The 16355-nt window shown below is 47.5% G+C and overlaps 1 long non-coding RNA gene across 2 annotated transcripts; it reads left to right on the top strand.

Moving 5' to 3' along the window:
- The first annotated feature begins 4847 nt into the window (after positions 1–4847).
- Positions 4848–14474, top strand: LOC146767359 (uncharacterized). Of its 2 annotated transcripts, none has more exons than XR_014955689.1 (2): positions 4848–8774; positions 12999–14474. It is a non-coding gene; the product is annotated as an uncharacterized LOC146767359 (long non-coding RNA). The 2 variants fall into 2 exon arrangements; XR_014955688.1 differs by having other exon boundaries at positions 12012–14474.
- Positions 14475–16355: the final 1881 nt, after the last annotated feature.

Below are 16355 nucleotides of genomic sequence, written 5' to 3'. Positions count from 1 at the left end.
CAGATGTTTGTTTTCTCACTCACCTGAAAAATGTTTTCTCCTAAGCTTTTGTGATTGCGACACAGTAGAATTTCCTTCCTCTCCCACTCTTTTCCTGAGTCATGTGCACTAGGCATGTCTCCATCTTGGTGTTTAATGTGCCATCTCTGAAAAGCCAGCCCTCAAATTTACATCCAATTACCATCCATATAATATAAAGCTGTTAAACTCCTCATGCTTGCATAGGGGCAGGTCTTCATTTAGCCTTACAGCTACCAGCCTTCCATCAGGTCTGCCTGGCTCTGCTTTCTCTCAACGCACAGCATCTAGCCCCCTTCACGCACACATCCTATTCCCTCTAACCATTTACTCTATCTTTTGGCTGCTCTAAATATACCAGGAAAAAAGCCCAGCTCACTGGAGGTGATATTTTCAAAATTGATCCTGAGGACACTTTCATGCTGAAGGTTTTGGGGTTGCAAAGCAATCTGTGTCAAGTGTACAGCTTTTGGATGGTAAACGGATGCTGATTCTGACACCAACCCGTGTCCTGCCACTGGATATTTTGCCCATGACTTAGACCATATCTGGAGCCTGATTCAACCCAGGGTGTGATGCCAAGGTACATCACCCAGGGAGTGTTAGGTATTTCCCATGCAGATGCTTTCATTCAGCAACAAAGCAAACACAGCTCAGTGTGTCCTCTTCCCCGAGGCAAGTCCCTGGTGTTGTGAGCACATTCATCATGAAACACCACCACAGACACTTTTCAACATCACCATAAGAAAAATGTTATCTCTGAAGCTATTCTGTTCCACTGAATTTACAGCTGGGCCCTTGAAGGCTGTCAAGAAATTGAATGTTCCTTGTAAGCACAGGATAAAGGCATGGCTGTATTATTAATAATTTTGCTAAATGTCACACGAAATATCATCTTCATCTCCAGTCCCAGAGGTTCTGAGTCCTGTGTCTGAGGACACCAATAAAACAACTTGGGAACAGTCTTCCTTTAGGCTGTGGCTTGTCTTCCACCCGAGCTGAGGTGTGCAGGTGAATCAGTGAGGATGCTGCTGCTTGGCAGGGTGCTGGCAGTGGCACAAATGGTCCTGTCTCTCAGTGTCCCTCTCTCCCACGTGCCTGCCCACTGGGAGATGGGGAGCTTTTAACCCAGGCTGGCTCTGACCCTGTTCCAGCCAGAGGTGAAGATGGATGCATGCTGCTGTGTGCCATCACAAAGGGGTCTTTTCAGAGTGAACTGAGAAGCAAGTATGCTCTAGTGACAGGACAGACTTTTTTTATTACATTTCAATTGCTACTTAGCCCAACGAGCAGTGCTGTGACACACGCTTCACTGTACTTACAGCTGGGCCCAGATGCTCTTTGCTCCTGATGGCAGTTGAGTCTTCGTACAGGACCAGCCATTGGATGCAAGTGCTCCTGCCATCAAAGCCTGAGGTCTGGCCAGGATATGTCCCCTCTAGTGCCTGGCATTCCAAGCCCTATTCCATTAGCTGTAGAGGAGCAGCCTCAGTAAACCACAGTAGGAAGACAAAGACAAGATGTGTGAGATCAGTGAAACGTGCAGAGTATGGTCCCACTTAACCTCATCAGTCTGTCACTGGAATGTGGAAATCCAGAGTTCAGGACACGGTGCATATATGTGGATATAAACAGTCATGACATTCAGAAGTAAGTAAGCTACAAAATGAGACCAAGCCCTGCAAAACATCCCTCTTTAAAGGGTTAAAGCAGAGAGGCTCCTTGTGCTTTTAACCTCCAGTCAATGGAGTAGCTCACTTCCCTTGAACTGAGCCTCCAAGAGCTCTTCAGACAGGAAAGCGCAAGCTGGTGCAGTGATGGACTTGCTTTGAATGGAATTTCATTTTAATTCTTTTTTTTTCTTTTTAATGAAGTAGAGGTTAGAAAAAGAAGCAGTGGTGATACATGCAAATATCTGCAAGGCATCAAAGCTTCAGTGTGGAACGTGCTTGCCCTGTGGTCCCTGAAAGGTATGGCTGTGACTTATGATTGACATAAATTTTGCTGCAATGACTGACTGCTCCCCTGGATGCAAAGTTAAGTGCCTTTATCCCATCCACACCAGTTGATGTTTTTTTTGACTCCTGCTCAGACAGGATCAAAATATGTACTGAAGATCTGTCCTTGAAAGTGAGAGCTCGACACGCCTGGCTGCCTTACAAGCAGTGTAGAAACAAAGGAAATTGTTTGAACTGTGTGTGTGTGGCATGAGCTGCATGAAGCTGCAGATGATAGGGTGATTCTTCTCATATGTGGTGCAGCAGCTACATCAGTGTCTCTCTCCCTCTTACAGCTGATAGCTAAATCACTTCTTGCAGAGCTGTAATCATGTACCTAATGAACTGGCTCCTGCATAAACCCAGAGCATTTCCCTTTTGCTAACTAGCAACCTGCTGTGCCCTCTGTCCACACACAGCACCTCACAGAACTCATGTCGAATGCCAGACGTGCTGCTGCTGGCACAGTTTTGAGAGTCCCCAGAAGGGGCCTCTGTGAGAGTTGTATGCCTCCAGCATCTGCCAACTGGGGCTGCACATGTCTCCAGAGAAAACCTCCCCTTGAGAAGCCAGGACAGAACAGGCTGATCAACATTAAAGGAATGAGGGAGAGGGAAAGAAATGTTTTTGCTAGCAAACAGCCAGTAATTTAAATTAGGAATTGCATTAACAGCAGTGAGTCTGACTGAATGTGGTACTAGCCACTTAAAATACTCACAGTACGTTCTAAGTCCCCAATGGGAAAAATGAGGTACAGATAGTCAGTGATTTATGCTGCAGCATAGGAAGATTCATTCTGCTCCTTAACACCACTGAGGACAACAAGAAAGTAAAACATAGCCTGTCTTCTGAAGCACCTTCTAGTAACAAGTGGCACAGACAGGCAGAGACCAACTCTGGCTCCATCTCTGCTGTTTATCACGTGTGTGACTGGGGCAAAGCCACTGCCACCCCACTCACTCTGCTGCTCCTCACCCAGGCAGGCTGCATGTGCATCTTAGGGCACAACAAACCAGCAGACACAAAACGTTGCTGTAGGACATGGAGTCACAGACCACACAGGCTTCTGGCCTGCAGCTTCTCTGCCCCAGCTTTGGGCTGCAAACTCCCCAGGGCAGGGACTGCCTTTAAATAGGTGTTTGCAGAGGAGGTATTTCCCAGGGCAGGCTACTTGTCCTCTCCTCTGCAGAGCCATGAGGAACATGAACTGGTAAAACCATCAGCTACAGCATTAAAGCAGCTGCAAACATACTCGCTCTGATTTCTGCTGGGATTGGCAAGATTTGGGCTGCTGTCTGTGCACTGGGCCTCCCTCGCGTGCTCTAGGCTCTACTAAACTAGCAGACTTCCTCCAGCAGCGTGTAATAAGGCAAGGTGAAAGGCTGTGAACACCAGTAACCAGAGCTATGTGGAAATTCAGGAGGATTTCTTGCTGGCAGGGGCCCTGTGGTATGATGGGTTTCACCTTTGCTCAGCTTTGCTGGCAGAGGCACCCCATGCAAATGCTGTTCTCGAAGCTTTCACACACAGGACTTTCAAAGGGTTTGTGCTCTTCAGAAAAAAATGTATAGGATCAGATTTTCCTATGGCCCCCAAGTAATTTTATTAATCACCGGGACAAATCTCAAATGTCTTTCAACATTAAGAAATTCCACTTAATCACAATCTGCCCTGCTACGACCTTCTCGGCATCAGATGGAGAAAGAAATGATGCAGCAAGGACCTTAGTCACACTAATGCTGCTTCAAGGCTGAGCTGGGGAATGGGACATGAATCATCTTTGCCTTTTCTTTCTTTTAAGGGAAGTACAGAAGACAGCTGCTGCTCTGAGAGTAAAACACATAAAGCAGTGGCAGGTCTTCCTGTTTCCTTTCCATCTCAGGTCCCTGCTGTGCTCTCCTTCCCTGCACTCAGCTGTATCTACTGAAAAAGCCCATCTCTCTTTCAAGCTACTCCTTGGAGAGTTGTTTACCACATTTTAGCAAGTGCAGAACCACATATAGCAGCTGTTCAGGACCTGCTGGCAGAGCGAATTGCAGGATATTTTCCAGACAATCCAGTTCCTTCTTACAGAGAACTTTTCTGTGTGTACAGAGGCAAAAGGGCAGTGGGATGTGGACCTGAGAGATAAAAGACCAGTTCCTTGGAAAGGTGTAAGCATGGCAATGATAAGCATTGCATCACCTCACTTTTTTATGCCTGCCAGCTTGCAGGAGTCCAGTGGGCACATCTACTGACCAGAAAATAGAGCAAAGGCCTGCCTACACAAGCAAAGGGATATGTCAAGGCCAGAGTTGCACACTCAGCCTCAGGCTGGCCAGCACAGTAGGGCAAGAGAGGTGATCAGAGGTCATGACAGATCCATTCTGTGAAAAATGTTTTCTGTGACCTCTGCTTTTGTCTCCCTGATTTGAGGCACACAGAAATAAGCACACCCTAGGACAGCAGACTGTCCCTTTTCCATAACAAAATAACTGAGCAAGGCTTGCTCCAAGGTACTGTAATACAGGGAGCAGAACCCCATACTGCATAGAAGGACAGAGAGCAGGGGGAAGCAGGTGGAATACTTTGCCTCTCTCTCATCTGCTAGAAAATGCATAACCACAATTCCCCATGGGTGCAGCCCCTTAGGAGAGGAATATATATCTTGCTAGAAGAATCCAGTATTTTTAATCTAGATACGCTTGGAGCAAGACTTAGGTGACACTAGGTGAAGAGCTGGAGCTGAACTCGGCGCTAGCAGTCCCCCCAGCACTTTCGCCTACCCCTGCGTGACGGAACACGAAGGGGCTGCGGGGCAGGCGGCCGGAGCCAGGCGCGGCTCCGCGCACAGCGGCCCGGGCTGCAGCACTGCCCCGCTCCCGGCGCGGGGCCGGGCTCCGCGGCCAGCACAGCGTGCCCCTTGCTGCGAGCAAGCTGGGTCATGGTGTGCTGCAAAAAGCCCACGGTGCATTGCTATGGAGAAATCCCAGCAAGCTGCTTGGGCAGGCAGGGCTTGCCCTATTTCTGTTCGGGGTTTCCTGGCCTGACATAAAGGTTCCTGTGCTGAGAGAAGCTGCATGCGTGTGCTAAGTCTGGCTGGTTATACTCTTGGGATCTTGGCACATGAGGGGACAGTCTGCCCAGTACAGCCAGGGCACATCAGCTGCACTTTGTGCAATCCAGAGTCCAGGATTTCCAAACACTCAGGTGACTGGACACAGCTGCTGTTTTGCTGGGGTTGCTCAGTGTCAGCTCAAGGTTACCGGACTGTGCTCAGTGGATCTCATGCAGGGAAAAGGTCAGAGGAATCCTTCCCTGCAGATTGCCTGCCAAGGATGGACTGAGCCCGGGTTTGGATAGAAACTTGCAACTAATTCAGCAGCGTGGTCTGCATGTGGAATAGCTTGTCATTAATTTTGGCACAGCTTTCCTTTTCAAAATTTTGCAGCCATCCAAACTCAGATGACATGAAAAGCTGGGAATTCCTCTGCCCAAAACCTTTCTGTCATCAGAATAAAGCCACCTCCCTTCACCACAAACCATCAGGCTACTTTCAGTTCTTGGAAGGACACCTGTAGGGACACTCTCCAGCCACAGAGCAGTGCCAGTGCTTGGAGACATGTGTCCATCCAGCCTGCAGAGTTACCTACAAGGACACACAGCTTCCAGGCTGTGCTTTTGCTGTTTCAATCCCTATGATCTCCCTCTTTCTCCCAGCCCACAACCACCTGGAACAGCCAGTCATGTCCTGTCCTAGCTTCTGACAGCTGGCACTCCAATCAAATAAGTTCCTGTGCAAAGCAGGTTTCTCAGGTCACTGAATTCCTGTGTTGTTGTTTGATTAGATTTAACAACTTGGAGGTGATAAACTGGTCTGTTCCTTGAAGCCTTGCCACAGGAGCTGGCAGCCTCTACTGCCACCAGAGACAGCTCTGCAGGAAGGGGCTGCCAGAAGTCACCTGAGCAGGGGAGCCCCTGGCAGGAGGTGCTGCAACAACACCCAGGATGTGGTGACAGGTTCCAAGGCAGCTCACCACGTCAGCCCCAGCACGTTTACCTGTCAGGCACTGCAGCAGCCACACGTGTTCTCCCAGCGCTTGCTCCATGTGAGAATCAAAGCTGTGCTTGGGGCCATCTGAGCTCATGTGATTATACTGAAAAACAGAGGCCTCATCCTCGGAGTTGAGCAAACCCATAATTAATGTCAGGGATGATCAACCTTGGGCACACATGGAGCCACTGAAGGTGCTGTTCACATTGCTCTCTGTGCTGCAATTGATTTTCCAGCCAGGCTATTGCAAGGTGTGTCAGTGTTACATAAAGAAAACAGCTCGTTGAGGAACGGGCTGAGTTTAACACTTAATAAGGCCACCCCAATCACCAGCCCAGAGGTCTTTTCAGTCTAGTGTGTTGTCTTCAGCCATGACCAATGCTGAAAAGGCTGGGATATAAATAACCTCACCATCACTTGGGCTCTTAGCAATTAGTAGTTCAGGCCAGTGCAGGGTGATGCTTCTGCCTATGCTGGTGTCTATATTAGCTACCCAACAGCAGGACAACTAAGAGCAATATAATCCAGTCCCAGCTGGGGCTCATGCTGCAGGGCCTATAAAAGGGCATTCTAAAGTGCCACAGGAATACAGCAACTATTTCATCCCAGCTTCAGGAAAAAATGCTTTCTGTCCAATAGTGGACATTGGCACTTGGGTGTGGATCCCAAAAGAGATTTCAAACCTTAAATGAGAATGCTGATAGTCTGTGAAAGCCTGTATCCAAAGCCAGCATCTGGAAAGCCTGTTCTCAGCAGCTCCATAGCTCCTGCAGTATGTACAACTCACTAGTGGCTTCTCTCTCAGCTTGGAAGCACCTGAACAGCCAGGGGTCTGCATGGGGGCATGCCTCACCCAAGTGGGACCTTTCAATGAGCCCACTCGAGGACTGCTAGATCTTTATTCCCTCCTGGCCAAGCAACCTAATCCCAAACTCTCACACTCTGTTCCTGACCCTGTGCTACTGTCTGGAACTTCTGGCATTAGGGAAGAAAAGGAGATAACATGGCCCCTCTTCTCACTCTCCTGCATGGAGGTGAGGCCTTATTTCCATGGAAATGTGCCTGCTGGCCTTTGCACTGCAGGACAAAACACCCCTTTCTTATGTGGATTCCCTAGCTGGATGTTTATTATATTCACCTGGAAGAGTGTTAACTTTGGCATATTTCAGGAGGAAAAGAGGAAGGCTTTGAGAGCCAGTGCTGTTCACACCAGAGCTGAGGAAAGAGCCAGCACCAGCCTCTCAGGAGTCGGGATGTTAGGATAGGCAGATCTTCTAGCAGAACCTGTGACTAGTGCTTCCAGCTAACCCCCGTGGGTAACCAGCTAAGCACCTCTGCTTAGCACAGAGCTGGTTTGGTGTTGGCCTCTTGTGAACTGCAACACAGCACATGGCTTGCTGAGCCCCAGCTTTGCAGCTGGATGAGCTGATGACCCTGGTCTGCCTGGCTGCCACAGCACTCATATCACAGCTGTCAGAGAGGAGTGCAGGAATTTTCCCCTAGTTCAGTTCAGGCAGAACCAGCCAGGGTACCTTAATTTAAATTAACCTGTGTAATTTTGCCCAAAGCAAGCAGAGGGAACTGCACTCTAATTACTCCACCAGACACCCAAGGGGAATCAACCTCCAGTGGGAGGGGTAAGCGAGAGCAGAGAGATAGAAAACCTCTTCCAAAGCTGAGTCTGGAAGAATGAAAGTCCTTGTGGCCCAAACCATGCAGGAAAACCCCCCTAGAAATCCCCCCAAATTGCCAGGACAGGAAGGAGCAGCAAGTCTTCCTAGCGGCAGGCGGAGGCTTTTGCTGAGCCTAGAAGAAAGAAGAGGTGGACTTTGTGCACTTTCCATATGAAAAGACAGAGATGGCCTTGAAGGATTATCATGGGAATGAGCAAGAGAAGCCAGTAGGAGAACTTGGGAGCGCAGAGCAGGTTGGAGGTAGGACAGGGGCCCCCTCAGATGAGCAATCAAGGTCAGGAGGACACAAGGGGAATAGATGTTTGCTTTGCTGTGAGATGGGGATGCCACAAGAAACTGTCAGGGCAACTTGCACGACTGAGTGTATGCCCTATTGAAATAGAGAAAATTGAAAAAATGAGAAGAGTCTGCTGGCTCTCAGTGCTTTACCATGGCAAACAGAAGCATCAGTTTTCAGTTCCCTGCAGGTCCTGGGGCCACCCAGCAGAAGGGAGGAGAGGAGTGAAGCAGCAAAGCTATCCCAGTGCACAGGTGTTGCTTCTGCTCGTGTACAAAGGCTCACCTTGCAAACAGGCATGGCTCCAGGTAGGCAGGCACGGAGCTCCAGGGCTGGCCTTGATCCACAGGAACCACAGCTGCCCTCAGCCTGCAAGGAAGCAAGGCTGGAGAGGAGGAGGAGGAGGGGCACTGGAAAGAATGCCAGCTGCTTGATGGAAATGCAACCACTTCAACATGCTGTTCCTACCTTGGGAAATTCCATGTTTCTTCCACAAATGAAATGTTCCTTTTGTAAGTTTGTTTTGGTGGGGTTCCTGCCTCCACCCAAGCTGTATAAACAAAACCAGCACTGAAAGTAAAAGTACATGTCCTGCACTGTGTGCAGGGCTCCCTTCACTTCTTATGTCAACTATGGTGTGACAGCCACCTTCCATTTCCCCGGCAACAGCACAGCCAAACCTCTGTGAGCAGCACGTGCCATGCCACACGGGTGCTCTGAGAGATGGCTGACACGTCCCCATCACCTGCTGACAGGTAGGTGTCTTGGTGATTTCAGCTGCTGAGACTTGCTGCTGCTCATCAAGGAGAGCTTCACCACTTCCACCCTTTCTAAGCCAGCAAGGCAGGTGTTCAAGCTGATCTTCATTCTCTGCTTCATGGACACTTTGTGTCATAGCTGAGCTGCCAGTGCCTTTCTTTATTCCATTTCCTTTGGATGCAGAGAGCTACAGGGTGGATTTGCCATGAAGTCACTGTAAATGTTAATATACTGAACTGAACACAGGCATGGCAAACCAGCAGTGAGGAGAAAGACCCAAATACTTTGAAGGACCAAAATCAGATGCCAGTGTGGAATTGCCCACAGCAGCTATGAGAACACAAGAAAGCTTCCCAGTGAGGGCAGGGTTGGGGGCAGAAACACAGAAACTGGTGGAAACTGAGCATGGGGAAAGGCAATTGTCAGGCAGCCAAAGCAGATCAGGGCTGAAGACTTTGCCTGAAATGGCTATCACCACAGCAAAATTACACCTGGATCAAGCTGGTGCAATTTCTAGGTGGATGTACTGGATTTCCGTGTAAATGGGTGTGTTACACAGATAAATTTTTTGTTTGGGTTTTTTTTTGTTGTATTTTTTTATTTTTTATTGGCTTTTTGTTGTCTTTTTGGTGGAATTTTTGTTTGGGTTTGTTTGTTTCCTTTTGGAGGGTTTTGTTTATTTTTGGTTTGTTTGCTTGCTTTTAGATGTTTGGTTTTTTCTCAGAAAGCAGAGTATTTCCTATGGTCATTTGCAACTCCTGCTCTTGGGTTTGGAAGGAAGAGACTAGGGATAAGGCAGGACTTTCTCTTGGGCTTGGGAACAGCCAGAAGGATCATCTTTGTGTCTTCACTCTCTAATTTTTTTGTTTTTGTTTTTGTTGGTTTTTTTTTGTTTGTTTGTTTTTTTTTTGTTTTGTGTATGCCTGGTTGCTGCAGGAGCTGCTCTTGCAGCTCCCATGGAAGACACAGCAGGGGAGCCATGCCAGAGCTGGTGCCAAGCCACTCCTTTGGCCTGGACTGTGGTTTTCTGGGGAATCACCCAGACCAAAGTAAACACAGTGCACCTGACAGCTCTTATTAAAGAGTTTCTCACTTCCCTAGTGCAGGCAGGCAGTGTCCTCCACGCTGTCAGTCCGAGCTGGGTCCAAGCTGCCTGGCCAGGAGGAGGATGCTCCTGTGCCCACCACACTGAGGTGTCTCCAGGCGGCTGAGAGGAAAATCACTCACTGCTAAATAAGGCACATAACATGTCTTGTGCCATTTTCTACTTTGTATGGTCTTTCCTAAAGCTGTTCTCATCCACTTTCATAGTGAATCAAGTGGAAAACACTGTTGGGACCTGAGTTCCACTGAGTGTGCAGCCTCAGAGGGCCACATGCTGACTGGGAAGTCCAGTGACAATCAGCTGCGCTCCCCATCCCAGTCCCATTTAACCCCCTGTAGCACTGTGCTGCTCTGAAACACTGCAGAAACAGAAGGCTTGGTCCATGAGCTGAGCTGACACCTCTTCCTCTAGTCCAAGTATCAGCTGGGATCTCTCCCACTCATTTGCCTGAAGAAGGAAACACTTGAGGATGTTTCCAACAAGTCTGCAGGACCTGGGCGGAAAACACAAGCATCTGTAAATCAGATTAGTTATCTAGGAAAAAAGGATTAAAACCAGTCCCATGGGAACTGCAGGACAGAAGCTCTGCAGTCCTTATGTGAAAACAAGGCACATTCCTCCCATTTTTTCATCCAGCTTTGCCTTGCAGCTGAACACAGCAAGAGACTTTAGCAACGTAACATTTCCCTGGGCACATTTCCCTTCTCTTCCCTTTTTTTTTTTTTTTTTTTTGGTTGCTTGCCTTTTTTGTCCTTTTTTCCCTCTGCTTGATTGTATGTGGCAACAGCTGCTTTAGGAGGAAAATATTGCCATGGCCTCAGCATCCCCTGGTTCAGCTTACTCAGCTTCTCCTCAGGGGGATTTCTAGAGGAAGGCAATGACTGTGGCTAAAGCAGCTTCCCTTCAGCAGTGAACAAATAATCCTGACCTCCAGAAGAGGGGCAAATGCACTTTGCTAGAATGAGCTATTTCACACAGTCCTTGGTAATGCCTGGTCCCTGTCCTGCTGAAAGCAGGGGGAGGAGAACCAAGGCTTCCAGTCTGATGTGTTCATAGCCCCTAACTCTCCAGATCCCATCAGGCTTGAGGGATTTTGTGGGATTTAAAGGGATTTTTGTCCTTGTGAAAATTATATTTCTACTAAAGTTAAAAACACTGTTAAGTGCTGGTTGTACAGGACCTCTTCTCCATTTACATGCTGAGTTTGTTTTCCTCTGCTCCTTATCTGCTTAAAATTAAGAACATTTTGGCCAAAAATGTTGCAATTTTGTGGGTTTTACAAGCTGTGCCCAGAGGCACTGTCTCTTTTCCTGAGGGAATGGTGGGAGATAAAAGGAGGATTCTCCCTCCTCGCACCAGAAGGGTCTCCTGGGGAGGAGAATCTGCAAAGACGATCATGAATGGAGCTCACACCGAGTGCTTTTTGTTGCTCAGAGGGCACCGTGTGGTTGTGAGATGACAAAGGCACTGCGTTTCAGGAAGCAGAAAAGCAGAAGGAAACTGTGCAAGACAGGGGGTTCCCAGCCTATGACACTGCCTTTAAACACGGTACTTTTGAATGGAGGAGAAGCTTGGGAACAGGGAAACCAGGAGGGGGTTTTGGTACCTTTACTTCTTGCTAGGCCAGTAGCTGAGATCCCAGCTGAGGCTGTGGCCATTTCCCCACTGCAGGCAGCCCCTCGCAAGGCAGCCGGGATCCTGTGAGCTGCCAGAAGCACACAAAGCACACAAAGCACACCATCTTCTGCCTCCTTTGCTTCTGGACCACTTGACATGTACCATCTGCAGGGAGTTCTGCCATTATCTGCACTGCAGTGTTTGAAACACCATTAGGTTTGAGCCACAGGTGGAAAGATTTCACTGCCCACCTGACCACAAGACGTAAAGGCATAGACCAGACCAGTTTAGTCTTATCAGAGGAAACCCCATGGTTCACTGTTTGGCAGGGGAAAAAAAAAAGGAAACCACGGTGTCTCAGGCAGCTGCAAAGGCCTTGATAGTTCTCTGTGCTGAGCAGATGCAGCCAGGCTGAGCTGCAGGAGAAAGGCACCAGCACAGAAAATCCTCAGAAAGGGAAGGACTGTGAAAAGGCCGTGCATACTGGTGAAGACTTCTGCTCTATTTACAGGATCTGGACTCAAGCTGGACCCGGAGTTTGCTGAATGTTTGTCGGCAATTACCAAGCGTGGGAATTCCCTCCGGGGTGGAGCCCGGTGCCCTAGGTGGGGCACCAATAAAAACAAGCCCAGGTTTTCCCTGCTTCTTTCAGGGTGGGGAAAATTAACTTAAAATGTTTCTCCCCGGGTCGGTAGGGGAGTAATTAACTGCTAAGTATTTGGCAATTGAAGGGGACGGGATTAGGACTAACTGTGATTAAACAAATGTTATATTGTCCTTATTCTGATATTTTGTAACTTACTCCCAGCAGAATTTCTCATCATTTTTGTCTCCAAAAAAGAGAACCGATCCGTTCTCTCAGATCCAAAAATATGGACATGCAAGGTTTTTAATGGCAACTGAAAATTGTTTCTAGAAGTTGCAGAGTCCACTCCATAATAATGTTAAAAATTGTTGGAATAATCATAATTTATAATTAAGAAGAGGACAGAAGGAAAGGTGGCAACATTTCTCATTGTTAACAGTGCCAGAAGGTCTTCAGAAACCACCTGAGATGAGAGGATGTAGCTGTAGGAGAGTTAACAAAACACCAGGCCCTGTAGACCCTCCTGCTGCCGTTGCTATCATTAGTAAGACTGCACCATGCAAGGACATTTTCAGTGAAAATTTCAAAGCTCCAGGAGAAACTAGCGAGGCAGGTTCTGCTGCAGCTATATTTATGTTTTTCTGAGTCCTCTCCCACAGCCTGTGGCAGAAAGCTCGTGAGAGCACAGCAGTGCTTGGGTTGGCTTCCTTTCTATGCGCTATCCTCACATGACTCTGCTCACTGAGGACAAAGCTGTTTTCTTCCCCAGCTCTGAAAATCAACAGATGTGCAAAACTGAGTGCCCAGGTTTTGATCGCAGTTTCTGTAAACACCAGTTGTGTTAAATGCCTCTCTTTCAGCATTTATGTACTTGAAGATGTTTGCTGTATTTTATTTATTTATTTTGAACAGACCCGAAGGATAATCGAGTCAGAACTTTATGGAAGAGCAGAAAACAACACGCTAGCCAGCGCAACTAACCTGCCTCAGCAGCTCCACTATATTTGTCAAGACCAGAGGGAGGGAGCTGGAGCAATTCCAGGCAGCAGCCACAGCTCTTGAATGCAGCCCTTTCAGAGCCCAATTTTGCGCAAACCGAAGGAAGCACAGGCATGAGGAGTTTCGGGCTCTTTGTGTGGCACCTACAGAGCCGGCCAAGGACCATCTGGAGGATTGCACTCCAGCGCTGGAGAGCGCCCCGAGCGAGCCGTGTGCGTGGTGTTGGCAAAGAGCAATTGTTTATTCTCCTAGGAAACGATCCATCTGAAAACATTCCACATCCCAGCACAATATAACCGTAGCAACCCACAGCATGTGGCACAACCAGAGCGAGGGGTGTGCTCGTTGCACTCTGACAGGACGATGACACAGCCGGGCCCTACCCTCCCTGTTTCCCGATCCTATCCTGCTCCGAGCGCTGCAGCCCGCGCCGCTGTGTGAGGGGCCGGCGAGCTGGGCCGGAGCAAAGCGCATCCTTTGAGCACTGGCCGCATCCAAAGAGCACTGACCCAGACGGGTCCCTGAACAGTGCCAGCGTGGACCCACAGGCGACTGAAGGCTGCTGCTCCTGACTCGCCACCTCTGCCCTTGCCTCTTCTCACCGAGAGGAACCACTGGCTTCTCTTCACAAAGAAACTGCGGCTCTGCTGGTAGATAAATCTAGCACTGAGAGATAAAAGAAACAATGGGAAGGATTCCACTGATTGATGAATGGAAAAAGATGTTTGCCTTTACAAACAAACTGTAGGTTTGCTGATAAATTAAATTGGATGTTGAAAGATGAAAGAAACAATGGGGAAACCCCCTAAATTCCATACGAATTAAAAATTAAAAAGGAGGGTTATACATTAGAGGGAAATCTTCGGTATCAGGCATTCTGGGAAGTCTGTACCTCTCAAGTACCTCATGCAATGTGGAAAGAGAGAAGGGAAATGCGGCCGGAAAATTGGGATAAAAAGGAGGCTGCGTCCTCCAAATATTTCAGAAACCCCAGGGGAATGCCCCATGGCCTCTCCCTTTATTTGAATATAGTAAAATAACTCCTCTGTCTCCTTTTTGGACATAAACCTCTGATGTTTGTGGATTAATTTTCATGACAATACCAAACACCTAATGTCGTGCACCTGAGCCTAGAAGCTCAAACAAGGCCCTTTGCCCACTCTGCACTTGCAGCACATCTTGGTCTTTCCAGTGCTTTTGAAAGCTCCTTGTTCCCAGCATGGTGGGATTACAGCATGGATCTATCCACGCACATCAATTCTTGTTACAAAGCACGAGTGGACAGGTACTGTTTGGCTTGTGTTTTGATTTGCCTCCAAAGTGGAAAAGCATCACACACTTGTTATTATCTGTATTTGAAATAAAGACTGTAACATCATTTTGCAAATACGCACTTCATCAACAGAAGCAGTTTCTTAATCATCCTGCTGAACTCATTGCACATACTTTTATTTATCAATATGTCCAACATCAGTGAGCAGAAAAAATCCAATCTATTCTCTTTTTCTCTATTAGTAACTAAAATCCTCTCTAGAGATTGACCTTTGCTACTTCATTTCTGTAATACAGACCACTTGTAATGCTACTTATCATAAATTTGTTTTGTTATCTTTTTTTGACAACACGGTTCTTTTTTCCATACCTGCATACCAGGACATTCACACCATCTGGGTCTGGTTTTTTTTTCTTCCCCCTCCAGACTTATTTTGCAACCCATCTCTGTACTGTAACTTCTGACTTTGAACCTATGGACTATTAACGCACTTTATACAGCTGTCCCCTGATGAACTACCTACACAAGAGCCCATGTCTGTTTCCTGCGTTGGAGTGAGAAAGATGTAGGTGTCAGTGCAAAGTACTCAAAGTAGGAAAAAAGTTTACAAAATTACTTCCTTGTAAGTACTCTTATCACGCATGGGATATAACTATTTTTGCACTTCCAAAGCCAATTCTACACTACTTAGTACTTTATTTACTTGCTTTGTTACTAGGTAAGAGAGGTTAGTAATGGAAACTTCTCGTGGAGATAGGAATGGGGAACATCATCACCTAGTCTTCTAGCAAGTATTCAAGAAACATTTCATGTGTGCAGACGCCCACCAGGTGAAGAAACCAGGAGCCACAGGCTAAAAAAAATCCACTGAAGACTGAGGTTTTGGGCAACTTGCCACTACCTTGTGGCAAGTCAGGCAGCCTTCCTGGTCATCATTGAAAAACCTCCTTTCTCTCCCATCCTTTCTGCTAACAGCTTTGACTCCAGCAATCCTCAGCCTGCTTTCTGTTACCTTCAGGGGCAGTGAGTAACTAAGCTAACCTGGCAACCTATTTTCAAGGTTCACCACATCCTTAGATGAGAAATTTTTTGGGTTTTTTTTTTCTGTCAGCAGGCATTTCCAAATACTGTTAATTGAAACTAGACTAACATTCAATGCAAATAAATTTCTTCACAACGTCTTAAAGGTATGCAAGGCTACAAGTGACTTAAGAGACAGACAGAAAAGTAAAAGAAAGAAAGGCTGCCCATCCAACTTGTGCTAAAACCCAATGTAAGCCAGCTGCTGTCCCCTCTTGCAGCCAATTTGCTGCAAGTTTTCTTGATACCTTGTTGGAAGTTCTGGCTTCCTAAATGACCTCACAGTGCACTGCCCAAAGAGACCCTGCCTAGCCAAGCACACCAGCCTGCAGTTAGATTCCATCAGGAGGTTTCTATGGATTATGAAAACTAATATCCTCTTTCCCTGAGGAAAATATTTACTTGCAAGGACAATTTTGACTGTCACTCCAGTCAGGTGTGTCACAAGTTTAACCAGCCCCTCCTTAGGGATGCTGTGCTGCACTGCCCCCTGTGCTGGTACTATTATTGCAGGGTTAAACCAGTATCCACACTGAGATGCTGTTCTGGATGGATTTAGTTGTTTTGGTTTTTTTAAACATAAGTTTGTGTTGGTATCAGGTTTCCTGGGTAGCCCTGCAAATTGCTGGGCTGCACAGTGGTGACAGGAACAGAAGAATTGAGAAGAAGGTGCTGTAACAGCACCATCCCCAAAGAAACCTTCCTCAGAGGAGATGGGGGTAGTCTTGATGCTGCCCAAGTGAGGGCTCGAGTCACCTGCTAACAAAGGCAGACACAACTTTGGTGAGCCAGATGCCATCATATAGGTTTAAGTCAAAGACTAGCCAAGGGGATAATGAGCTGTGGAAACTCCCGTTCTTTGGAGATGCAGGCTGTGGTTTCACAGTGGATTAAAACAGAGGCAGTACAATCCCATT

This window comes from Lonchura striata, chromosome 5, assembly GCF_050655825.1.
Source record: "Lonchura striata isolate lonStrDom1 chromosome 5, ASM5065582v1, whole genome shotgun sequence".
Classification (NCBI taxonomy): Eukaryota; Metazoa; Chordata; class Aves; order Passeriformes; family Estrildidae; genus Lonchura; species Lonchura striata.
Note: the sequence above shows the minus strand (reverse complement) of the source record. Positions and strands in the feature narration are given on the sequence as shown.